The sequence below is a fragment of the Corvus kubaryi genome, unplaced genomic scaffold (genome assembly GCF_017639235.1).
Source record: "Corvus kubaryi isolate FWS band 111438036 unplaced genomic scaffold, C.kubaryi_AGA036_p1.0 37260, whole genome shotgun sequence".
Classification (NCBI taxonomy): Eukaryota; Metazoa; Chordata; class Aves; order Passeriformes; family Corvidae; genus Corvus; species Corvus kubaryi.
In genome coordinates this window covers 5,872,984-5,899,102 of record NW_024581077.1, presented here as the reverse complement: position 1 = coordinate 5,899,102, position 26,119 = coordinate 5,872,984, and the positions used below count along the sequence as shown (strand labels likewise).

Below are 26,119 nucleotides of genomic sequence, written 5' to 3'. Positions count from 1 at the left end.
GACACTCTATTCTTGATACAGGCCAGGTGCCATTGGGCTTTTGGCCACCTGGGCACATGACAGTGTTGACCAGCACCCCCAGGTTCTTTTCCTCTGAGCCACTTTCCAAGCACTCTGCCCCAGGCCTGTGGTGCTGCCTGAGGTTATTGTGATCCAAGTGCAGGACCTGGAATTTGGTCTTTTTAAACCTTGTATCGCTGGTCTCAGCCCATCAATACAGCCTGTCCAGATCCCCCTGCAGAGCCTTCCTGCCCTCCAGTAGATTGACAATTCCACCCAACTTGGTGAAGAGCAACTTTTAAAAGTTTAGGAAACAGTAAATCAAACTGTAAGTTTCTATTTAGAAATATAACTGTGAGACTTCAAATGTCAAACTACCATGCAGAGTACTAAAACACAGCCAACAAAGGGAAGAGTTAGAATGCAATGTGCTTGGGAAATGTGTCCCTCTTTTTAGTGGAGCAAACTTTCCAAATGGGAGACAGCAAAATATCTTTTTAGCAGCTGGATCTCTGCTGAGGGTTCTCTAAAGCTGGCCATGAAACATCAAGCCTTGTGAGACACTGAGGCTTGCTCCATTTGAGATACTGTTTCCTTGGCCACAGAGTACGACCGGAGCACTGGCCTTAATGAAACTGAGATTCCCAAAGCAAAAAAGCAGGGACAATGATGAAATACAAAGCAGTTGGAAAACAAACCCACTTATGACCTCCAGGCACAGATCAGATCCCTCACAGAATCAAGCAGGAGAAAAAGACAGCATCCTGGAAGCGTTCAGGGCCAGGTTGGATGGGGCTTTGAGCAACCTGGTCTAGTGGAAGGTGTCCTTGCCCTTGGCAGTGGGGTTGGAACTAGATGGTCTTTATGGTCCCTTCCAATCCAAACCATCCTAGAATTCTATGATTCTAAAATCCTATCAAAGCAAACTCTGTAGCATTTGCTAAGCTTTTGTTCTGCTACAAAGAAATTAATTGTTGGGTTATTCTCTAACTTGCATTTCTGAGTAATTTGTTTTTAATTAAGCCTCTGATTGTCACATTTTCTTGGATCTTGCTATTGTGTGCCTAAAAACACCGTCTGTCTCCCGAGTCTACTTTTTTCTGTTCTCATCCTAAAGAAAAAGTTGTGTTGTGGATGTATCCAATTCCATCTTCTTCTGCCTTGATTAGGGGAACTGACTGTTGAGTGTGAACTGAGCACAACCTTCTTGTCATTATTTATCACCCTTTCTGAAGGTACTTCCTGGTCAGATCCCAAACTCCTAGGGTTCAATATACCATCAGTTCTGACATTTACAGTAGTCTTGAATCACAAAAAGTTATGGAAAAGCAGGGATTTCATTTGGCAAAAGACGCAGGTGCATTTGCACCGATTGCCTACCAGTATCTTACTGTATTTTATGGTTTCTGCCAGGCATGGATAGTTTTCATTCCCATTGTGAGGTAAATGGAAGCTGGAACTGGGTGATTAAGGTCCATTCCAACCCAATCCTTTCCATGAAATGCTGGAAAAACAATGCACTGAAGACATGCCCTTTGGAAGAAATCCTGCTTCCTTTCCTTCTAGCCTGCAGCAGCTCAGAGCTGCACATCCTCCACTGGAGAATAACTGTTGACTCCTAGAACCCTGGACAGCCTTATCACAACATCCCAGCCCTTAATGCAGCCAACCATTCTGATCCAAGCACAGCCTTGGATTGCTGTCTCAGAAGACAAAGAGCAGCTCTGAAAGGAAAAAAGCAAACACGAAACACCCACATGCTGGTAAACGAACCCAAACAAACAGAATTTGTGATTTGGTCTCTTCTGTGTATAGATGGAGGCTGGTTTGAAGTTGCAAAACTGGAAGCAGTGCTCAGGTCAGAGGAAAGTACTCTAAGGGAACTCAAAGTTCAATACTGGGCCCAGTATTGGATAACTTATCCATCCATTACTTGGATGAAGGGGCAGATGCCTCTGCAGCAAGTTCACTGCTGACACAAAGCTGGGAGGAGTGGCCAACAGCCCAGAGGGCTGTGCAGCCCTTCAGAAGGGCCTTGACAAGTTGGAGAGATGGGCAAAGAGGAACCTTCTGAAATTCCACAAAGGCAAATGCAGGGTATTGCACCTGGGAAAGAGTAAACCCACGCAGCAGCACAGGCCAGAGGCTGACCTGCTGGAAAGCAGCTCTGCTCCTTCCAGAGAAGAACCTGGGGGTCCTGGTGGACAACAGGCTGCCCATGAGCCAGCAGTGCCCCTATTGCCAAGGCCAATGGTATCCTGGGGTGCCTTAGGAAAAGCCCCAGTAAGGCCACATCTGGAGTGCTGTGTGCAGTTCTGGGCTCCTCAGTACAAGAGGGACATGGAGCTCCTGGAGCAGGTCCAGTGGATGATTAAGGGACTGGAGCATCTCTCTTAGGAGGAAAGGCAGAGGAAATTTGTCCTGCTCAGCCTCAAGATGAGACAACTTGAAGGGGACCTCACTAACGCATATAAGTATCTGAACTAGGGTGTCAGGAGGATGGAGCCAGGCTCTTCTCAGTGGTGCCAAGCAATAAGACAAGAGGCAGAAACTGATGCACAGGAAGCGCCATTTGAACATAAGGAAGAACTTCTTCACTGTGCAGGTGACCACACACTGGAACAGGCTGCCCAGAGAGGTTGTGGAGTCTCCCTCACTGGAGATATTCAAGAACCATTCGAATACAATCCTGTGCAAGGTGCTCTGGGATGGCCCTGTTTGAGCAGGGGCTTGGACTGGATGGCCCACTGTGGTCCCTTCCAACCTGACCCATTCTGTGATGCTATGAACACAAAAATAGGTATATTGTTTTCCTCTGGTGGCTCTTTGCAGCCACATCACTGCAGACTACATGGTCCTGTGGAGCACAGAGCAGTAGAGATTTGGATCTCTGGAGCCCAGGGTTGAGAAAATACCTTTATTTATTCTATAGGTAGAGGGATGAAATGCAGCATGGAGGAATATAAAACACACCCAAGCATGAGAATAAACTTAGCTGTGCTTAGACAAAGGACTTGTCGTGGCTTCCTTCTCACCTTCTCTCTCATGACTGCATGATGGAAAATAAAAACAGTTGTGGCTATAAATAGAGCCACTAAGGAAGGAGGACAAATCCTGCATCATTCATGAACACGAATCTCAGACATTCTGCCAGAGCATAACTTAAACATTTGCTTACATCAAAGTGGAGCATGATCAAAAACTGCAGGCTTCCCTCAAGGCTCTCATTCAAAAGAGAAATAGAGAAAGAATTGCACTCTACCTCTGTTACTAGATGCATTGTATAAATGAAAATTAGTGTAAACAGTGTGGAGATAACTAAATATTAAATGCACAAAATTTATATAGCTTGAAGGAAAACAGTAATTGTTTAAGCTCACGAGAGAGCCGAAACTCCACACTCTATTGTTTTATTCTTTAGCAAACAGAGAAAGAAATGGGTAAAAAAGAGCTACAGCACCATTCATAGGTCATCATTATCTCCTTGAGTACCAGAAGGGAATGCCTTCATGTTCAGGTCCCTACAGCCACAAGCAATTATAACAAATCCTAAGACCTACCTAAATTAAGACACTCTGATGGATCCGTCTTTCCCCCAGGGATCAGCGTAGCCCACATCAGACACAGCAAACCCACCCTGAAGATGCCTGATTTGGCAGGAAGGCTCCTAATGCAAACACTGAGTTATTCAGCAACAAAGCCAAGCCCTTGCCCACAGAGCATCCACTCACACACCTCGAGCACAAGCCGTAAATCACTCCTCTAGACAGCGCAACAATGGAAAGACCTTCAGCACCTATAACCACAAGAGGTAAAATCTACACTGGGCCACCAATAAAAACCAGGGCAAATGAAGGGCATGGTCAGTGCTGTAAATTCCCTGTAAGGGTGGGAAATATCTTGGGAAAATTCCTCAATGGACCACCCACCATTTTTTTCCAGAAAAGCTTTGTCATTCCTGCTAATATCGCCCAGGGAAAATTCTTTCATGAACCTGAGAGAGTCTTGGTGTTCCTGGCACAGCCTGCTCTGTCAAAGACACACTCTCCTGTCAATCAGTTAATCCAGTTAATGAGCGATAGTTAATTGAGTTAATGACCGCAAACTTAAGGACAGGATGTTACCAGGGAGCTCAGAGCTTTTCTCCCTGAGGTGCTACTGTCTGCAGCCTTCAGGGAAAGCCAAATCTTTTCCCATTCATTTTAACATTATTCTTCAAGGCCACACATGTACCCTCCTATAAGCTTGCACAGTGCTGAGCACAACCAGGCTTTGGTGTCACTGCAATGTATATTTGCCAGGTTTTTCAGTAAATATTCCCAGTGACTTCAGCAGGGAACTGTGCTGCAAAATTGCTATTTAAGACCTCGTAGTTCCTAGTAAAATCTGAAGGATACAGAAAGGATGTTGGGGAATACCTCAGATCCTACTGCAGGTCACCAAATACTGATGTAAGAGTATTTCTCAAATGCAATTCCAAACATATATAAGTCAAAAAAATACTTAAAATTTCTAAGTGTACCTCATCTCCAGGTAGTGGGTGGGATTCAGATCCCCAAGTTTACACATCAGGAAGTTGTGTGTTTATATTTGAGGTATGCTCAGACTCCAGATTCTGTTTAGAGTGGAACAAGAACTTCCAGCAGATGAATAATTTTGTCATGAAATAGGCAGCTAAAGTCAGACTTAGGTTTTAAAAATTAATAATCAGAGGAGATTAAATTTGTGTATGATGGGTGAAGGTATTGGCAGGTCTTTGTTTCCAGAGTGTGCTTTCTGTCTTTCTGATACAAACCTGGTTGCATGCAGCTTCTTGGATAAGTGTTTTTATCCTTTTCCCAGGTGAGGATTAAAGTCTCACTACATTTGTCTGTTTTGGGGGTTTTTCGTGAACTTTAAAGAGCCATCAGCATTCTTCTGTTAAAAATATTTTTTCCTATGTTTATAAAAATTCTGCCTCTGACTATTTTTTTTTTATTTGTAAGCCTGCTCACCCCCAAAGGATGGTCAGTCAACAACATGCGAGCAGCTCATATCAAAAATTTTTACAGATCTTTTGAAATAGAAAACAGTATAGTAAGTGTAGGATAACAGTGTGGCTGTAGGCCTAGCCAAGCATATCAGCTTCTTCAAAGGGACAGGATTAAGCCTTATTGTAAATCATTCCTAATGATGATCAAACTGTTGATGTCTGCACTGTGTTATCAGGTCACAGTGCAATCAGAAGCTCCTTGCATGTTTGCAAACCTCTGATGGACTTTGCCACTGCTCCCTATTTAAATGGCTCAGGTGAGCAGGTTATAACCACGAGAATTTGCTGTGATGATAGAGGGGGAAAGCAGTGCAATTTATAAGTTTGTACAATTTTAGTTTTCTCCCACCATAGACCAGAAAATAACAAGCTCTATAATGATCTCTGCATCGTGTATGCAGCCCAGAGAAATGGATTAAGTTGACTGTCAAGGAAGGACTAATGCATATTACTTCCAAAATCTTTCTCCACTGGATTTCCACCCTTTTAATATGTGTATTTTATACCTACCTATACATAGATAAACATTATTTTTCAGATTAAAGCAACTAGCCTGCTAGTCCTACACAACAATTTAAAACAAAAACAGAGTGTAAATTCCTTACATGTGTTAAATTGAAATACGTGATTTATATTCTGGTGTTAAAACAGCTCTCTCAAGGTTTCTAATCTCCATTTTGAGCATTTTCTTGTCCTCTTGAAATCTATTATTCATGCCCCCTCATGAACCTAAAGCTCCACATAAACATATGCAAGTATGAGGGAAGAAAAGTGTCTGCTCAATGGAAAGGGAGATCTAAATTTGGACTAAGTTGGTACGGACAAGGATGTCTGGGCAAATGGAAATAGACAGGAATTGTCTTATGGGGAAAGAGAAATTAAAGTAATAAATTTTGAAGGACAAGGAAGATGCAAAGTGGTGCAAAACTCTAAATGACAGGATGGCAAATGCAAATGGACTTGGTCTTTCTTCCTCATTGAAACCCCACTGAGAGTGACTCTCCAAGATTCCTGCTTTGGGTGCTAACTCTGTATACGGGCTCAAGGCAGTTCTCCATCCCTCTTCGAAAGAATTCCTGTGAGACCTATTTTTCAGATGGAAATGCTGCCCAGTTTCTTGCTCCACACACTGACTGAGCACTGAGGATGAGGAGAGAGTTCTCACTGGTTCCCAAGAAGGCAAACACAAAATTTCTGACCAATGCACTTATAATTTGGGCTTGATTTTTTTTCCTAATGTAGTAAAGATTCGGGACACAAGAGCAAACACACAGTGTGACCGCAGGAAAGTCCCATAGTAGGATTACTTTTCACCTTCCATTGGCATAATTCAGAAGGGAAAGTGCATCAAGGCAATGAAGATGTTTACTTAAAACACACTTGAAATCATTATACATCAATTCATGGAGGAGGAGGAAGATTGCACCAAAGTCAACAAGCAACTTCCTATGTTTAAAGAATTTTGGTCTTGGTCCTATCATCCCTAATCAATCTGCCTGAAATTTAATCATACACTATCAGAATTACTCATTCTGTATCAGTAACACTCAAAAAGTTAAAGTGTGCTTACTCAAACCCCTAACTTTATTTTTTCTTATATCATCTGGCTCAAAATCATTGAACTCAGCAGAAAGTGAGCCATTTCCTTATTTTCTGTGCCACATAATTATTATTACACATTCAATTTTCATTCCTTGTTATAGATGTATTTTACAATGTGCATAACTATACACAAATAAAAATCTAATTGAATCAATACCAAACCCACATTTTTCCAGCTAATCATACCAATAATTCTCCTTTGTTTTCTCTATTTATGTCAGTGGATACCTGAAAAAAACAATTAATGCAATGTTGCTGCAGAGCTGAGGAAGTAAATTGACTTCCAAAGCTGGGGAATTTTTGGTGAAAATGTAATTTTCAAAATGACTGAATAAATAAGGCACTGCTATTTAAAAATTAAGCTTACTCACAAGAAGCCTGACAAAGCGCTGTCAATAACCTCTCCTAATAACTACCTACTTCTACAAGAATATGCTGATCATAGAAAGGTGGTGATAAATAACAGCCTGTTTGCTCTTCCACTGCAATGCCGTTACTCACCCATATTTACAACGTGCCATTTACTAAAGTGAGCATGTTTATAGGCTCTCTGGAAAAGTCTGGTAAGGACAGAGATTGGTGGCAGGCTCCAAATGACTCAAACTTCCTTTCCCCATTGATGCTGGCTTTCAGCAGAGCTGGAGCAGAGCACTCGGCATCCTTCAGCAGTTCATTTTCTGTGCTCTCCTTGAGCTGTGTGGCAGCGGGCATGAAAGGAATGCAAAGTCATGCTCTTGTGTGCTGCCCTTCGGCTTCATTATTTACTCTACACTCTTCTACCTGAATGCATCAGAAAGGGCTCTTTTTAAGACTTCTCCCTCTCTGCCTGCTTTTAGCAGGAGCCTGCTGTGTGGCACTGTTAGTCTAATTTAAGCTGGTGGGAGGGCATGTTCGATGGCTTCACCAGGTGCTGGGCTGGAGGGAGCTCCTCACAGCCATATTCTGAAAAGCTTCGTTATTTACCCCCCCTTTTTCCAATGCCCACCCACCTCCGCTTTGGCATGGCCATTCTTTAATTGCGGCCCAAGCTTAACACAAATTCTTCCTGAAAGAATTTTTAGGCAGTTCCAGAGTTGCTTTTCATTTATGAGGGCTGAATGGTAGCTTTGATGGCATATGTATATCCAGCTTAGCAAAATGGGTGCATAAAAGACGTAAGAAATGGCTTTGCTGTGGTTTCAAAGCTTCAGTGTAAAACTTCAGCTTCTGCCAGTGCCACAGGAATTTTTAAAGGGTAAAAAGTAACCTAAATAGCTATTCCACTGATGTATAATATGGAGAACAAGAAATAATTATCGAGAATTAACTCATTATAACTTCAGTATGAGGACACTGTGGAGGGTCTACTGAAAGCGAACAGCAGAAAACCAGCCCAAAACTTCTACCAGAACTGCCAAACTTTGGAAAGCTGGCCTGGGAGGTGGAACAAAAGCCATGCTGGTATTGCACTCTGCTGATAATGTCCTTCCATCCGTTGTGTGGCCCTGAAACAACCTCATCAGATGGTCGTTTGTCAAAAACAAATTTAGACCAATCTACCATATGTAATTCACAGTCATGGCTTGACAACATACTGCAGTTATCCCCAGCAGACACAACTGTTTACATTTTACACACATAATTGGGTCTGGTTCAGTAACATTTTTCATTGGTGTGTCTGCCAAAATTATTAAGCTATTAGTACATGCTGGATCAGTGCCAAGCAAAATATTTGCCAATAAAATTGGCTTTATCTGCATAAATACCAAAAAGGTTTGTGTTTTTTGGTGTATGTATGTCTATTTTTAAGACTTTACTCCTTATACATATATGTAAATGTTAAACAACATGACTGGACACTGATGTAGCATATTAGATCAAGATAGTCTAGAGTTTGGACCCTTGGGATCAAGTCTTGTATGCCATGTTTTCTGCTGCCATAGAACCATAGGATGGTTTGGATTGGAAGGAACCATAAAGATCATCCAGTTCCAATGCTGCTGCCAGGAGCATGGATACCATCTACTAGACCAGCTTGCTCCAAGCCCTATCCAGCCTAGCCTTGAACACTTCCCTGGATGGGGTAGCCACAAATTCTCTTCTCTGTTGCCACAGAGGAGATGCATGGTGTCCAGTAGTAAAGACTATGGAGGAATCTTCTTCCTAAATCACTTCTTAGCAAGGTGTGAAGGACTAGCCACCACATCCACACTGAACTTGTGAGAGGGATCCTTAAGCTGGAATTCAGTCCCCAGCCTGCAACATTCAGCCCAATCTTTAAACATGAACCCATAACACTACACGGTTCAGATCATCACGGCCATTCTGACATCCATCTTTCTGTCTAACACCCTGAATTAGGTATTTAAATTCACATCCAATCTTCATTACTTACAAGGAATTACAGAAGCGTAGCTAGTTGCATATTTTTTTTAACACACAGTTTTTTGAAATCTTAATGTGTGTTTGTTTTGTGACTGGTCACAAGAGTCACCAAAGAAAGAGCAATTTTGTTACTGGGAGGTAAATCCTTTTTCAGTACTATCTGCAGCTTCAACACCGATTCAGGAAAATGCTTTCTCAACACCACTTACCCACACTGCATCTCAGCTTCCCAACTGAAGAGGAGGTGTGCTATGTTATTTAAAAATGCCTCTTTTTAAATCTTGTGGAGAGGAAAATAGTTTGTAAGTGGCAACTATTCAGGGAAATTTTCTCCCACCTCCTCAGGAAATAGGTTGTTTACTGTAATATTCTCAGTAATTCTTATTCAGACCATCAAAATGTTAGTCCCTCAAACTCTCCAATGCCTTGAGATCTTTCCTTCCCTGCAGCCCATTCATGGGAAGCAAAGAATGACCTGAACTCCCACGCATTTAGGCAGGGGTTACTGTGGCTTAAGTTTATGGGGAACAGGACTAATTATTTTTTCTATTTAGCCTCCTGTGAGGTTAAAGAACAATGCTGAGATAAAGAACAGAAGCACAAGCTTTATTCTTCAGTGAAACCGGATATCAAAGATGGACATTTGTATTTATTTGGGTTAGAAGATGTGTAATCAACATGGCAAAGGTAGATGACAGAGTCTGCAAATCTATGACATGATAACATCAGACTTGGGGGGCAAATTTTCCACCCTCATTAAAATGTCTGTGGTATCACTATCTTCATGGGATTTACAGCTGCAATTCATCTTATCCTAATGCACACATATAAAATATATCAGCTAAGGAGCTCTGCAGAAGGCCATTTCCCTTCATTGACAGTAGATAAAGTCCAGGGTGACTAGCCAGAACGTGGATGTCTGCACTGCTGAAATCTAAAAAATAAGGCATGGCAAATTAAACTTCCGTGAACTGCCAAGTGGTTTTTTTTTGAAATCTGCTTAATTTCTCAGGTCCCAAAATTTTGATGGATCTTTTAAGTACTCAACAAGCCCACATGAGTTATTCAACATCTGGGAAGATCAACATGCCAGTTATTAGTTTATTAAACTGAAAAAACATATTCAGTTTAACATCTCCAGATAATGTGTTTCCCTGGAATAAGCACACAAAGTACGAAATACAAGACTTCAAAACCAAGTTTAATTCCTCCGTATTTTTAAAGAGCATACTTTGAAAAGCATAGGTTTTCATATCACCATATTCTGGTATTTTTAGTGCTTTTTATTTTATTGTAGTCTCCTTCTTAGAGTAATCTGTGAGGAGCTGCACCAATTCATCACCCTTCACAAGATATCCCCTAAAAGTCATTGAGCATGAAAGAACAAGTCAACCTTGACCTTGCCTTCTCTGTATTTGAAAGAGGGCCTTTATCTTAATGTTCTCAAGTTGTGTTTCCTGCTTTGATTAATACACCCATTAGCCATTGCTTCTAGTTTTTTTTTCAATCAGTCAGCATACAACACTCATCAAGAAGCCTTGAAGTTAATTTAAAATGATTTTTCCATATGGTAACTAAGAGAACTCCTGCAGTTCTGGCTGTGCAGCTGCACAGGGTAAGGTGGTGGACCTTGTTTTCAGGGAAGCAAAGAACAGTTGGAATCAATGATCTAAAGGGTCTTTTCTGACATAAATGCTTCTATGAAGACACCAAGGCAGTGTTCACACCTACATTGCCTTCGGGCAACATGGGGTTCAGCTTCATTTCACCCAGCCTGGCTGATGTGTCTAGGTAAGAAGATACGGATTTTCTTCCAGTAATGGGTGCAGACAGAATGAAAGTTCCTGAGGGTGGTTTCCTCATTAAGATCTATGAATCTCCTCTGGAGGTGACTATCCAGGTGATGTAGGAAATAGGATTAACCTCACAAGACAGCTACCCCTTGCTAGTTTTCTAGACTCCCCTAATGCACAGAAAAAAAAAAAGTTACACTTTTGTACTCAGTTAAGCTGTCCTGTTTTATTTGTTCACTGAAGGTGAGAGGAACTGGACATTTAAAATGCCTTTTCTTTACGAAGTTTAAAGGAGACACTTAAGGTTTTTTTAGGTGAGATGAATGCTACCTGAAATAGGGATAAGCAGGGTGATCCCAGGCTGTAACTTATCTATTCATTCTTTTACTATATTGTGAAAAACGGAAATTCACTGTTTCTTATAATCAGAGAGGAGTTAGTGAAATCCTATGGAAAAACTGTTACAAAATTTCTGTGGAAAAGAAAAAGAAAAAAGAAACAGGATGGTTTAGCTGGAAGGGACTGCTCTTGCACTGCTCTCCTATGTGTCACATCCCTACTTCGGGACACATCTCTCTCCTCTTGTTTCGTTCCCAAGGGCTATGCAGCTGCTCTAAGAAAGAAGACACCACCATTCATGCAAGGGATGACAATCCTTCATCACTTGCACCTTTCCACCCTGACAACTGCTGATCATGTCAGGAGCAACACAGAAAGGAACTGCCTTTATTACATATAATTTTTTTTACCATCAGTAGAAAACAAAGCCTTCCACCTGCTATTGTGCAGCTGAGTTTCTAATCTCTGGCGCCAGCATGGCTGCTGGGAGATGACCCTCAAGCAAGAGGAAGTGGGGTCAGGCACACATGGGGCAGGACGGCTGTGCTGATGTGATGTGACACACACACGTCTCTCCAGCACCAGTAAAGATATCCCCAGTTGTTAATTGCTGGGAAAAATTTGTTATTTCCCCCATGGTCAGCAGCTCTGGACTGCATTCAGCATGCTGGCATAGAAACTGACATCAAAATTATTTCACTTGCTTTTCCTGTAGAAATACACGGTCAGAGTCTTTTATTTTTGTTTTTAATGATCAGCCATAAGGAGGTGGCAATTAATCCCAAAGGACAACTCCACATATCATTGTTGGCTCCAGCTATTGGTGGGACTGATAAGAGAAAGAGAATATGAGAATATGGAGCCATTGATAATCTGATAATGAGTGCTGCTTATTAGGTGCTTTCCCATGTGTCTTCTTTGATTTAGAGTCCAGGCTCTATATAGAAATTTCTTCACTTTATCAACAAAACAGTTCGCAAGGCCTTTTGGAAACTAAACAGGTCAATGCTTCCAGACCCCTCTGCAGTTCTTATTTTTCTGGTCAGAGCTCATTTGTCCACAGCAAATTTGGGTGATAAGCCACAGAAAAGTCACCTTCAATTTATGTGCAAAGCCAGGCATTAAATGGACTCAGAAGGTGCTGCACATCCACCAGGTTTTGAGGATTACAAGGGTCCTCTGCTCTCCCGACAATTAAACCTGAAATATTGTGACAGCCAGCATGGGCAACAGAGGAAGGGATGGTAGGACCTGAATGTTTGGGTACCAAAAGCAGACATAAAGAGGCAACACCATAGGCCATCAGTGCTTAGATCATTTTGCAGCTGAAAGCAGTGACTTAGGCTCTTACCTTCAGACCTTAGCTTGAAAATGACCTCAGTTTTCTTATCTGTAAAATAGGTCTAATTCTATTTGTCTTCCTCTAGGGGAGCATGATGCATTTGGGTTGCTAATGTTTTCAGATGCTCTGGGCTTCTTCGGAAATATGAACTACTCAAGCAGTGGTGGAAGTGCAGTGAGCACAGCTGCACTCTGCACTACACAATATTCATCTCATCCATATAGGATGCTAATGCCAGTTTAGAGAGGAAAAGGAAGTCCTAAATAGATATTTTTCTGAATTAGCAACGACTATAAGGGTGTAGTGGAGTTTGAAAGAATTTCAAATGAGGAATCAAACCAGAATTTATTTGGTTATAAAAATCCCCAGGAACCTTTAAAGGGAATGAAAGTCTGAAGGCTATCCCTTGACTTAATTAAACATTTGTTCACTATTCATGCAATATTCTGATAACCCCAAACTTTTATTTGCACATATAGTTCTTCACTTAAAAGAATGATTTTCCTCAGCATGCATTGTCCAGCACCTCCAACATAGGTCTATTTTAATAACCAGTGCAGCGATACATGATAAAGGTATTGGGAGGGACTCAGAGGATAAGTTAACACATCTATTTGTATAGCACTCCCAGGCTGGTTTAATGGTTATTGATGAGGATAGATGTTTCCAATTCTAGGATATGCCACGGTGAAGCCAAGTCTAGCCCAGAAGGAATTTTGGCGATGGACAGAGTTTTGGAGATGGATAAATTTTTTGGCCAGGATAAGGTTAAATTACTCCACGGCAGCTGGTACGGTGCTATGCTTGTCTTCCCAAGTAACCATTATATGTGATGGAACCCTGACTTCTCAGGGATGGCCAAACATCTGATGAAAGTAATGAATGGGATTTTTATTTGGCTTTTCTTGTGTACATGACATTTGCCTTGCTTGTTAAATTGTCTTTCTCTGATCTCATGAGCTTTTAGAGTTTTAATCTTCCAATTCTCTATCCCATGTGTGGAAGTGAGCAAGTGGTTGTGTAAGGGTTAGCTGCCTACCAGGGCTATGGTAGGTGACAACAATGGGTTAACCATGAAAATGCCATGACTCAAAGTAACAGTAATGTCAACCTTGAAAAACCATAAGGACAGAGAACTTTGTCTTATAGCCATGCACACAGTCACTGACAAACTGAAGGGATTTTAGCCCTTTCCTCCACTGAGCATAACCCATGACTTTTGCCATCTAGTGTCCTTACCAGCATCTACCTACAAGTCTATTCCCATTATTGGTTACTAAAATATGCCTTCCTTTGGGTTCTTATTATATATATATGTACATATATATCTGCTGAGAGGAAGGAGTCCAAACTATTGCAATGCGGACCAGAACAAACCCTGGGATGCTTCAATTTATTTCCTTAAAATGCTTCCTCTGTGACACTATGAGAGTACAAATCTTCCTCAGACCACACTCCCCGCTTGAAAAATAGAAATAACATTTCTTAACAGACACATTTTTCTGTCCATTTCCTCTACACAGAACAAAAATATTTGGGGATAGGAAGTCTAGCATTTAGTGCAAAAGCTCTCTGATGTAACTCAAACTACTCGGTAGTTACATAAAAATTTGGTGTAAGAAATATATGACAGAAGCATCCCTAGATGCTCCTGTTTCCAAGAAATTTGGCTACTGGAAACTTTCAGAAATACAAAAGGACATTTAAATCCACAAGAATGATACTCAGTTTGAGTTTTGACAGAAGATTTTAGGTATACTTTTAGCAAAATCTTTTCTCCGTATCAGATAGAAGTCCCTCAGAAATCACTCTTATCTCCGCACTGACAGAACTTCAAAATGCCACACACGAAATACTCCAACATCATTAACTGGTGCGCAGTGTTGATTTTTATGTTGCAAATTTGATTGAAAACAGGAGTTTATCAGTGAAATGCTGAAATAGCCTTGAATATGGGGAAGTGAATGAGTATAATTGCTGATGGGTTCTTTTTATTATCAAGGAGTCTTGATTATAGCTTCATAGACTTAAATTATGGCAAATCAAGGACAAGATCAATTTACTAACTAAGCAAATATTTATATGAAGCTGGAGATTGGCATATATTGATCCGTTTATAAGGACCATAATTCTTTCTGCAAATGCATCAGCATTGAGCAGTGCTCTTTTCCCTATGTGCTTCCTTAACAGCAAGGAGCTGAAAATCATGAAGAAAAAAGAAAGCACTATTTGGCAAGTCAGAGGGCTCGCCCCCGTCAAACACAGCTGCAAACCCAAATCAGTTGTTAAGGACGACCCTTTAGATGGAGACTGATTAATGTTGGGTTATGCACTGTAGATAAACGGATAAACAGTTCTTGTAGTAAGTTAGAAATCCTGCTTGAAGGAAAAGAAAGTACTCAGAGCACCTAGTCATCAAGATGGCAAGTGTTGATGGGCAACATTATCCAGGGCAGAGCATCAGCTGCCACATCCTGAGTCTCCCTGTGTTTGTAAGAGGTCACTTGGATATGAAGCAGAAGAGCGTTCCTAACTTGTGGGAGGAAGAAGAATCCCTGTGAAACGATGACCATTCCCAACAAAGGCTGCTTTTGTTTGGAGGAAAAGGCGAGTGTGGGGGCAGGGACGAGAAGAGGCCGGATTACCTTTTGTTGCATTTGACAGTTGAAAAGGCCCCGGTGAATAATTACCCTTAAAACTAACAAACAAGGAGAAAGAAAAAAAAATGCATAAAAAGAGAAGAAAACTCCCCCTTGACTTCTCCCTAGACACAATAGCTCCCTTTGAAATAAAAACAAAATAAAAATAACTCACAGGGGAAAAAATAACTTAATTTGACTTTCCTTTCTCCTTTTGGCAAGTGTACACACATGCTCACATATATATATGTACAATTGCAAGTCTCCCCCTGTCACAGTCATCTTAAACTTTTCTAGACTTGATCCATTCAGCAGCAAAGCTTATGCAAAATGCAATAAAAAAATCAAGGGAAACTCCAGCAGCTAAAAGCGCACCCTTGGTTGAAGGCCCCATTGGTTTAGCCACAAAAGAATGATTCCTGGTGAGAGCAGTTGTCATCTGTTTTGCATACTCCTTATTTTGCTCTTAATTGGCATTATATGGAAATTTATCTACAAGGCCATGGGAACCAAACAACATCCCTTATCCCCTCCTTCTTTGAACAAGCAGAACCCAATTAAAGCACAATTATCTCTCTTCTGCTATTATCATCCTCCACCAACAGAGAGACACAGATAGGAGAAACATTGTTAGTCCAAGAGCAGCCACCTATTCTTATGAAAATTTTTGTAAAGGTCGTAAAGAAAATAAAGGAGACACAAGTGGTCTGGGCTTTGGTGAGCTGAAGGGCAGTGTTTTTTTAAAATATTTGATCTGGACTTCCAGATGGTTTTCTAAATACATTTATTTTCACCAGGGAGTGACTGACCTAAGGCTCAAAATGCACTCATAGAGTTTGGAGGCAAGCCTGGAAAAATAAAAGAGATGGCCAAAGAACAAGAGGAAAAATAGACACAGGTGTCTTCCCAGAAAATCCAAGCTGTCTCAGAAAGTCATGAAATTGACAATTCCTCTGGTATGACTATGGAAAAACATCTCAGGGGAAAACAAACAACCATTTTTCAAATTGGAGCCCAGAGTCAACTCTTAAATCCATATCCTGCTTCTTAATATTGCAAAGCTACAGCCTACATGAGTTCCTGCAACCCCAGCATGGATGGTCAGCACTCCAAGATGATCATGACTTGGAAAGGGTTCCAGTGACATGATTCATGGGTTTTTTGGACATAATCTTTCAGGCGTCCTTGGAGAATGAACACCCACCACTGTTCCCTGTTACTTATGTGCCTGGCTGTGACAGTCTTCCAAGATAGCTCTGCATACCTTCTGTATCAGAGGCCATCCCCAAGTTAGCAAACATTTGCACTACCACTCATCCTGTCTCATCAGCAGCTACTAAGAATATGCGTGTGTCAGGAAACGTCACGCATTTCATCACTTCAGCAAGTCATGCCATCACAAAGCAATTCTTGTCCCAGTTGATTCCCCCAGTTTTCCCCCTGGATGACAACTACAGGCTTTCAAATACTGAGCAAAGAAACAAACAAGGTGACTTATGTTTCTTTTTTTTTCCTTTGAAGTATTTCTCTGCTCTATTTCCAACATGTAGCAGGTCCAGCTCACATATTTTGTTGAAGAAGAATCCAGTATGTCCAGGCAGAAAGCAGAATTCTCCTCTTAGAGGTGCCCCAGAGGTGCCTGTCTGCTGCCCCAAGGTCTTGTCAGCAAATCTCAATGTTCAATTTTTTTTTATGAGTTTCAGTTTTACACTCCTTGCATGGGCTTGCAAATTGATTTAATTTCTCAAACAATTAACAGAATAATGTCTGGGAGTATGGTTTTTAGGCTGCCATCAGCTCTTTGACCTCCTACAGCAGATCTCCTGCTTTCTTCCCTGGAGAGTGCAATGCTGCAGCTACACAGTTCTCCTGTCCAAAGAGAAAACTGTGTCAGTGCACATGTGCTGTTTGCTTTTGTCATGGCACACATGGTTTTCTCTTTTACAATGGCTGTCCAGTGTAGTGGGAGGGAGAAAGACAATGTCCCTCTCCAAGAGCCAATGGAACAGAGGTGGTTGCTGTAGATTCTCCACATAGGCAGGGCAATTGAAAACAGGGAAAACAGTTCTGCCAGTGGATTTATTCCCAGATTAAATGGAACTTCTGATAGCTGAGTAAGTGTGTTAACAGATCACCAGGAGTGGTAAGCAATTGGTTAAAGAGATCAAAAGATCAAACAAGAGGCAACAAAGTGAAAATTATGCCACTGCATTTAGCTACAAAAATACAAAACTTTCCCCTGTGCCCTACCACCATGTAATACCCAGAGGCTGCTCTGAGAGCAGTGGAGCAGGATGAGCAAATCCCTGTCTTCCAGCATAAAGATGAAACCTGCAGGGAGACAGCTGCAGTGGAAAGGATTGAAATTAATGTCAAGCAATAGATGAGATTTCGGTGGAGATTTTGAAGAGATTTATTGCAGCAAATGTTTTCCCTGGCAAATGTCACACCATTAAAATGCAAAAAACCATCCTCAGTAGAATTAAGAAAATAAAGTGAAATTCAAAAACACTGTCCTGATAAATGGCAGCTTGAAACTCAGTCCTCAGGCTCTCAGGGTCAAGGGTAGTCTCCTTTGTAAGGAAGTGTGCAGGAGAAGTGCTAAAATGTCCTTTCAGGTCCATCATCTATGACTCCAGAGCACATGTTTTATGGACAGTAGGATATTTGGCCAACATCTTTCGGGGTGTGGCTGAGTCTAACTGGGAACAACCCTTGGAGAAAATTCTACAGCTGAGCACTGCCCAGCACAGCTGCATCATTTTTACACAGTCTAATATGGGTGAATTAAGATCCTGTAAATATAAACAGCTTATTCTGCCTTTGCCTCCTGGAGAAGCTCCTTGAGAAGCCTCTTCTGTTCTGTCCTTGATGGGAGAGCCAGAAGAATTATTCCTTAATGCCTGGTAATTATACGTGAAAGTGCCAGTTCCCTGGCACAGATAGCAAGAAGTGAGGACTGCAGGTGAATTGTGTGTTTGCCTCAAACAGGACAGCAACTCTGCATGAGGTTGGCCAAGCTAATTTTTATTTTCCCAAATGGACTGAATGCTCTGTAGGTCTGAGCGCGTGCCTCAGGCATGCACCCACCTTCCCCTCCCCATAAGTACCTTGCATTTAGCAATCCATGAAGAAAACAAATTGTTTTCATCATGCAGGAATGAACAATCCTCCTTCAGCCAATGTCCAGCTCAGAAAAACATTTCTCCAGCCTTTGGATTCTCTGTACTTGGGCTGCTGTTCTCATAAGCACTTGTATTTGTTGGTCCAGGTAGATTTGGAAGATCCTTGTGAACATGGTCACATGGAACTTGTCTGTCTGGCCTGTGATTCAGAGGTGCTGGTATCTCTATTAAAACTCCTCTTTACCAATAAGGACACATTAGGTGAATATACTGGCAATATACTAACAGTATAAGAGTCATCTATACACATACTATTTATATATATTGCTAATATTACTAGCACTATACTTGTTCAGGATAGTAATTTCATCTTAGTCAGACTAGTTTATTCCTGTGAACAGGTTAAATGTGATAAAATAAAGAACTTGCTTCTTTGCCTAGACCAGGTAAGAGCCATGTCTGCTTGGCATCCAGCACAAGAAAATAAACTATTTAAAAATTCAGCCACAGAGCAAAAAAAGAGACTGCTCCACTTCAAAGGCACCTAAAGGTTACCAAATTGATGACTGTCCATTATTATCACTGGTAACACTATGCTGTTATTACAAAATGGAACTGGGGAAGAATCTCACGTGTTCAAGTGTATTTTGTCTTCTGCATTTAAGCCTGTCCTTCAAGTTAGGGCTTAACAGGACTCCTCACGGGAGTTAAACACATGCTGAACAGTTTTGCAACAATGGTACTCAAGGGTGCTTTCTTGTACCAGGTGAAGACAGATCCTATAACTCACTTTTATTTATTTTCCCATACTTCTGTTATTTGGGTTATCCTGTTGCATGAGAAATGAATGCCCCTACTCACCTTGTTGTTTTTTTTGCCTGATGACATGCAGGGGCTTCTCAACTTCAGTGAGAAAGCACACAAAACACAAACTTCCCCAGCAGCAGAGTTGAGGATAGTCAGACAGAGTTGCATAATTAGCATTAAAATGAGATGAAAAAGCTCTGCTTTTTTCACACAGAAACATTTCATGCCCTCCTGCAAAATGGAAAGTATGCTTATGTGCCCCAAAGCAAATTTTGCTCCCTCACGCCACTGTCACCTCACCTTAAAAGTCAATGTCTAATTAGAACCTGTAAATTAAAACAAGCCTAACTTGGGACAGCCAGAGCATTTGAAAGTTTCACCATGAACAGAGTGAGTTTACCTCAGCTAACATGAGTGAGCAAAATCATCTTTCAGTACCTAAAGGGGCTACAAGAGAATTGGAGAGGGACTTTTCACATGGGTGTGGAGGACAGGACAGGGGGAAATGGTTCAAACTATGACAGAGTGCAGGGTGAGATTAGATACCAGGGAGAAATTCTTCACTATGAGAATAGTGGCAGAGGCTGTCTAGAGAAGATGCGGCTCCTCCATCCCTGGAGGTGTCCAAGGCCAGGCTGGATGGGGCTTTTGAGCCACTTGGTCTAGTGGAAGGTGTCCCTGCCCGTGGCACAGGGTTGGGACTAGGTGATCTTCATGGTACCTTCCAACCCAAACCATTCTGTTAGTCTGTGGTTTTATGGTTTTATGAAAAGAAAACTGGGATGAAAATCCCGGCATGCATAGTTGCCTTGAGTCCACAGTAAGTCAGCTCTCTACCATGGCTGTGGCTGACAACAAGGGCTTGCACACAGTCCCCAGGGGTGGCACGTGGCACCACAGGCTGTGCTGCTCAGTCAGGGCTGCAAAGTAAAGGGGTGTCAAGGAGCTTTGGCCATGGCACAGTGGGGTTCTGACCTGCTCTAGGACAATGCCACAGTGCTTATAGGAGCTACACATCTGCTGCAAGGGAGAAGATATACAAGCATGGAGAGGGAACTGAGGATGCACAGCTCGCACTAAGCATCTGTGCTGTTCGGAGTCACTGGCTGTGACTGCAGCGCACACAAGCTGTGTTGGCCTCATGCATGGCACTGTTAGATAGGTCTATGAAGTACATTATGAGATCATCCAGAGATACATAAAGAAACCCTGAGTGAAACTCTGAAAGATCATAAAAGCAGCAAAACTCTGCCAGAGCTTCGGGATGGCTCAGCCTGTTCATGGAGGTGGGGGGTATGGCTAAACAGCTGTGCAGGCTGTGGGTTAAGCTTATGTCATTAATGCTCTCCACAGAACACGTGGTTTTCAAAAGGAAGATACTATGATATTTTGGTGTATTTGTTAAACCTACAAGGAGATGAGCAATAAGTATCCCTAGGGAAAGATTTCTCTGAGACACACCATATCTGCAGATAAAGGCGGTTCCACTGCTTTGAAGTTACCTCTTTTTCCAAACATTGTAGTGATGGGATCTTTGTTACTGCACTGCTGTTGTGTATCAGTTTTTTGGAGGGTGTGAGATCACATCTCCTGCATGTCACAACAGGAGCAACAAAACTGGGCTGAAAATAGCTTTCTGCAGCAAAGCAAAAGAAAAGCAAAATCTGGTGTGTCCAAGAAATACATCTGCAATTCACTTGCAAATCTAAACAGGGAGAAAACGATTGACAGACAATGTACAAACAGCTCTTGTAATAAACTCCTGAGTTTGTACTGGTTTCTACAGCCGCCCCCCACCCACTGCACACTCCACAGCCAAGATGCTAATTACAGCCTTCCTGTTGTTTTCCACTTCCTCCTCTGTTAAATAATGGGAGGGGAAAGGATTATGGAAACTGATGCACTTGACAGCAAAAATAAATAAGCAAAAGAATATATAACCAACTAACTAAATAATGAATCTAGTAGTCTCCAAGACAAAGCTATTCTATCATACCTCCGGTATCTTGAGCCAAACTTCAAGGGTTATTCAAGAAAAGTGATGATCTGGCACCTCAGAGAATATGACATAAGTATCAATTAATGCTTAATTAACACTGCATGACATTGATTTGAATAAATAGAACCTTTTAGAAGGATGTCTCTCTATATTGTGGGCTGAAACAAGATGCCTTGCGGGAAGAATGAGAAGCTCCCTAGTATTATGTAACATCTCTATAGTTATAGCACCTGGAGGCTTGGAGTGTATCATGAGCCCAACATGTTAGATGCTGTATAAATATACAGCTGCTAAAGATGCTTATCTTGGATTTGTAGTGTAAACAAGAAGACATGCCATGCAGTTCTGGTGACAGGCTGATCAAGGCTAATGAAACAGGGGACTTAAGGAAATTTGAAAAGACATACATGTTGTCTAGCAGTTTCTAATTTGTTGGGAAAAGGGGATTTTTACAAAAACTTATTCCCAAAACTTTTTTCATATAAAGTTCTTGCAAAAGTCCCCAGATACATAGGAGTTGCCTTATTGTGTTAAACAGGAAAATAGAAAGGAAAAGAGTGCACAGGTTGCAGCAGAATGGCATGACAGCCAACAACAACAATCAGTGTCTTCAAGCTGGGTACCAAATGCCAGCTACCTAATGCCATCTTCCCTCACCTGAGTAAGAGTAGTCTGATCAGCAATGAGCCACAGTTTCCACTGAGAGCTGCAAGAGGAGAGCAGCTCCAAACATCATCCTGTTTCCAGATCAGTGTTGGCTGCTCCTGAGAAATACTCTATATACCCTGGGGCATGTTGTTACTTTTAATGAGACAGTAAAATAACAGACCCTATTATTTGTACTGTTCATATTCATCTTCTGTGTGCATTGAAGAGGGGCACAAAGGTGATCAGAGGGCTGGAGCACCTCTGCTATGGAGACAGGCTGATGGAGATGGGGTTGTTCAGCCTGGAGAAAAGAAGGCTACAGGGAGAACTTAGAGCACCTTCCGGAACCTAAAGGGGGCTACAAGAGAGCTGGAAGAGGGACTTTTGACAATGGCATGGAGGGACAGGACAAGGGCGAATGGCTTCAGACTGACAGAGGTCAGGTTTAAATTGGGTATCAAGAAAAAATTATTTCCTGTGAGGGTGGTGGGGCACTGCCACAAGTCGCCCGGAGAAGCTGTGGCTCCTTCATCGCTGGAAGCATTCAAGGCCAGGTTGGATGGAGCACTGAGCCATCTGGTCTAGGGAAAAGTGTCCCTGCCCATGGAAGAGGGGTTGGAGTTAGATGATCTTTGAGGTCTTTCCCAGCCACAAATATTCTATAATTCTAAGACTTCGCAGGTAGTGTTGGACCAGCCAGCATGGCATACTTGGGAAGCAGCTCTGGACAAATCCCTTGAGGAGAAAATGTGATTCCCTCATAGCTGGCATGACTGACTCCACTGCCCAGTTGAATGTAACTGGGGAAAAATTCTGTGATTCCACAGGAAATAACCAATTTGGAGACTATTATTGACTCTGACCTTTTGTCACTACTCAGATCTCCTGGTAGCAAAAAGGTTATCAAATGCATCGTGGTTGTGAAAAACTGACTGCATTTTGCAATGAGTAGCATTTTGTAATGAAAAGAAGTCTTCAGGTTACTTTGACAAATAAGAATTCACCTTCAGTAAAAAGCTATTTAGACATGTCCTCTGAAATTCCTGTCTCTTAATAAAGAGAGCTTGCCATGTGCAGCGACTCCAAGCAATTTGAAAAGTCTTATTTTAGAGATTTTCTCTTCTTTTCCTTACTCCATTCAGTTTTCTGCCACCTCATTATACTGTTACCACTTACTATGAAACCTTGACTTTGAAAACACTTTCTCTTTTTTCCTTTTCCTCTTTTTCTTTCTCTTTCTTTGTTTTTTGTGAGTAGTCTTTATCTTGCAGTGAGATCTTTCTCAGCAGTTAACTTTTTGAACTCTTGCTACAGACACAACATTTCAGCTCACACCAGCCCTAATACTTCCCTGCCCATGGCAGGGGGGTTGGAATTAAATGATATTTATGGTCCTTTCCATCCCAAACCTTCCTATGATTCTAAGATTATGGAAAAAAAGCAATTTAATTCCTTATAAGAGTAAGTGGCTTCTCCCTAAGGAGTAAAGAACGAAGTCCAGGACATAACTCTCAGGCAGAATTTTCATGCTTTGGGAACTGCCCCTTCTTTCTTATGCCAGTATCTGTGTAGTGCTGGTGATTAAAGCACTGGTGTTCACTAATCACTTTCATTCTATCTTGCAAGTACACATTATTCTCCATCAATTTCATTTAAATATCACTTTATATTCATGGCTTTGACTTTTAGAACTCCTCCTACTGTAATTTTAACATTAACAGACATTTCTTTCTCTCCATTCATCACTTGTGTCAAGACTTCCCAGGCTGAGGTGATCATTTCCTGCTTCTTTATATGGCAGGAGCCATAACTGCCCCAGCCCTTCACTTCAAGGTGAAAAGCTCTTAAAGATTATCCCTCAGCAACATTTTCTAAGAAAACGTGTTTTGATTAGAAAGGTGACTAGATAATCTCCAGTGATCCCTGCCAACCTGAAATATTCCATGATTCTTTGATTCATGTGTCTGCTTCTCTACCATTTCCTTGTAATTGTCTGTGTACTGAACAGCTCCAGCTTTGCTTTCCTTCCATTTGATATGTCCCAGCAACGATCTCCAAGCAACCTTCCCTCTTGATCACGGTGGGCAATGCCACCATCCTGTCACACGCCCGTAACCTTGATATCATCCTCAAGTCATACTCCTCTGCCAGATGCCACTTCCCAGTTACACTGAAGCTAGAGACACATTCAAAGTATGTTCTGTGTACCATACTTCAGATAATGCCTTTCCTTGCTCTCCACCCACCTAGGTAAATCTCTTATCTGCAAGGATAAGAACGTATTTAATTGAATGTATCAATTATTGCAGAATCCCCTTCTGTCACTTTCAGCACAAATGCAAATTTGCACTGATTATATTCCCCAGATACAAAGGCCATTTTTCCAGATATAGGACTGATTTCCCTTCTCCATTTCTTTTAAAACTAGGCCGTCTGCATCCCATCAACCCATGCAGTCATTTGCCATAGTCCATGTACTGGATTTTCAGATGAGTGCTTCTGTATTTTCTTTCATGTTGCTCTCCATAAACATATATAAAACTACCATGCTAGAGTCTTTCTCTGTAGCAATATCTAAAAGTCTCTGACAAGAACTAGGTTGCAGGTGTATTACTAGCATTGCCTGTCATACTGACCAGCACTTTCTTACTAAATCCATGAGTCTCCTCTGTCTGTCACTATCTGCAGCTTCTTGATTTCTACTAAGATGTAAGTAATTTCATCTTAGTAGAAACAGAGAATGTCTATGTTTCTAGAGTGTCTGACACAGCAGAAATGAATCCATAACTGGGATTGTGATGCAAATTATCCTTGTCAGCTAATAAAGATAGACATGGGTCAATAACAGACATGTTTTAGAGAAATTCCTCATGACTCCAATCAGAGAAATCTGCTCAAGAAACATTACAACTATCATAATTTTATTTTAAACAATAAAACACAATTAAAACATCCCAGGTACTGGAATTGGTACTCACTTTTTGTAGTTGCCTTCTTAGAAATATCTAGGAACAATCCATCAAATGCTTCTTGTAGGATACTGTTTTAACCTAGACATGTGTTATTCTCAGTCTACCTGAAAAATACACAGACATAAAAAAAAAAATCAGCACTTTGTTCAGTGATTTCAACTTATTTGCTATACAAAATGAATTAAAAACAACTGCTGTTATATGGGGTACCTAAAGCAGTCAACTATACATTTGTGGTTCTTGCTGTAGTATCGCATCAGCACTACTTGGGTATGCTTAGTCATCTCACGGAAATAAATGCATTTGTTAAATAAACTAAGGTTTTCTATACAGCACTCAGAATTAAATGCCTGTCCTTGACCAACTACGCAAACATCCATCCCTTTGCCAAAAGAGTAATTCATCAGTTCCACTATTGTAGGTTTAAGGGTTTCCAGTTAACACAGCAGTTGTTCCTTTCCTCTTCTGTGATTTTGCAGGCTTCAGAAGGTGAAAGAATTTTTTAAAAATTTATATGGTTACCCCAAATATCTCCTTTCTTAAGTCTTCTTTCTTTGGTAGAGTGGAACAACTGAGATCTTACAGGGATGCCTCTTGCTGTTTCCACTCACATCAGTAAATTATCAGTCCTATCTGAGTTGCATGTGGCATCGAAGAGCCCCAGTTTAAAAGCAATGATGCATCTGTCACAAACATGCCACACTACAAGCAGGAGGTTCAAAGAAAAGTATATAACAGTACCAGGGCTCATCTTCTGCCTCTCATTAGCTAATTAGTCTCAAGTCCCTTTTCTTAGCTCCTTTCCTTGTCTTAAATTCTTTCCTTGTCTCAAACTCTTTCCTTGTCTCAAGGAGACAAAGTCCCATTGAGACTGGGAAGGTGGAGGAGAGAACACAGCTAGAGGGTGTGTGTAGTTTCTCTGAGAGCCACATTTGTCAGACTGATCAACTCTCCCAGGCTGCCTACTTTGTTTGATATGCATCCTTTTTACTTTCACTCTGGTGCACAAAGTCTTGCAGAATTGGAAAAAAAAAAATTAGAAGGCTGAAGGATGTGGTAGCATACTGGTAGAGAAGTGGGATTCTATGTCCTTCCTTGGCAACTTGTTTCTGCTTATATGGTCCAAAACTACATTGACCTTTTAATCTTGCCAACCACAAATTAATTTTGAATCCAAGCTGTCTACTGAAAAGGAGCAAAGGTCACTTTTAAATGGCTGCTCTGCTATGTTGCCCTTTACTCCATGGTCCACATCCTTTGTCTTCCTCCCATTAATTCTGCTTCTTGAAGAACCCTCCTTGCTGCTGATTGTACAGAATCATCGTACAGATTATTTCTCCTCCGCATGCATTTTTCAAAGCTGCATTTCATTTTGTCATTTCCTGCCTAAGGTTTCTAGTCTCTCTATCTTCACTGATTTATGTAGTGCCTCCCAATTTGGATCATTTGTGATTTTA

At 41.3% G+C, this 26,119-nt stretch overlaps 1 protein-coding gene across 12 annotated transcripts in view; it reads right to left on the bottom strand.

Annotated features, from left to right (window-relative positions):
• TENM4 (teneurin transmembrane protein 4) overlaps positions 1-26,119 on the bottom strand; it is a 928,417-nt gene that overhangs the window by 372,729 nt on the left and 529,569 nt on the right. For all 12 annotated transcript variants that reach the window (XM_042024146.1, XM_042024143.1, XM_042024148.1 and 9 more), the window contains one exon: positions 24,669-24,766. The gene's annotated coding sequence lies outside the window, so the exon portion shown is untranslated. The remainder of the gene's footprint in view (positions 1-24,668; positions 24,767-26,119) is intronic.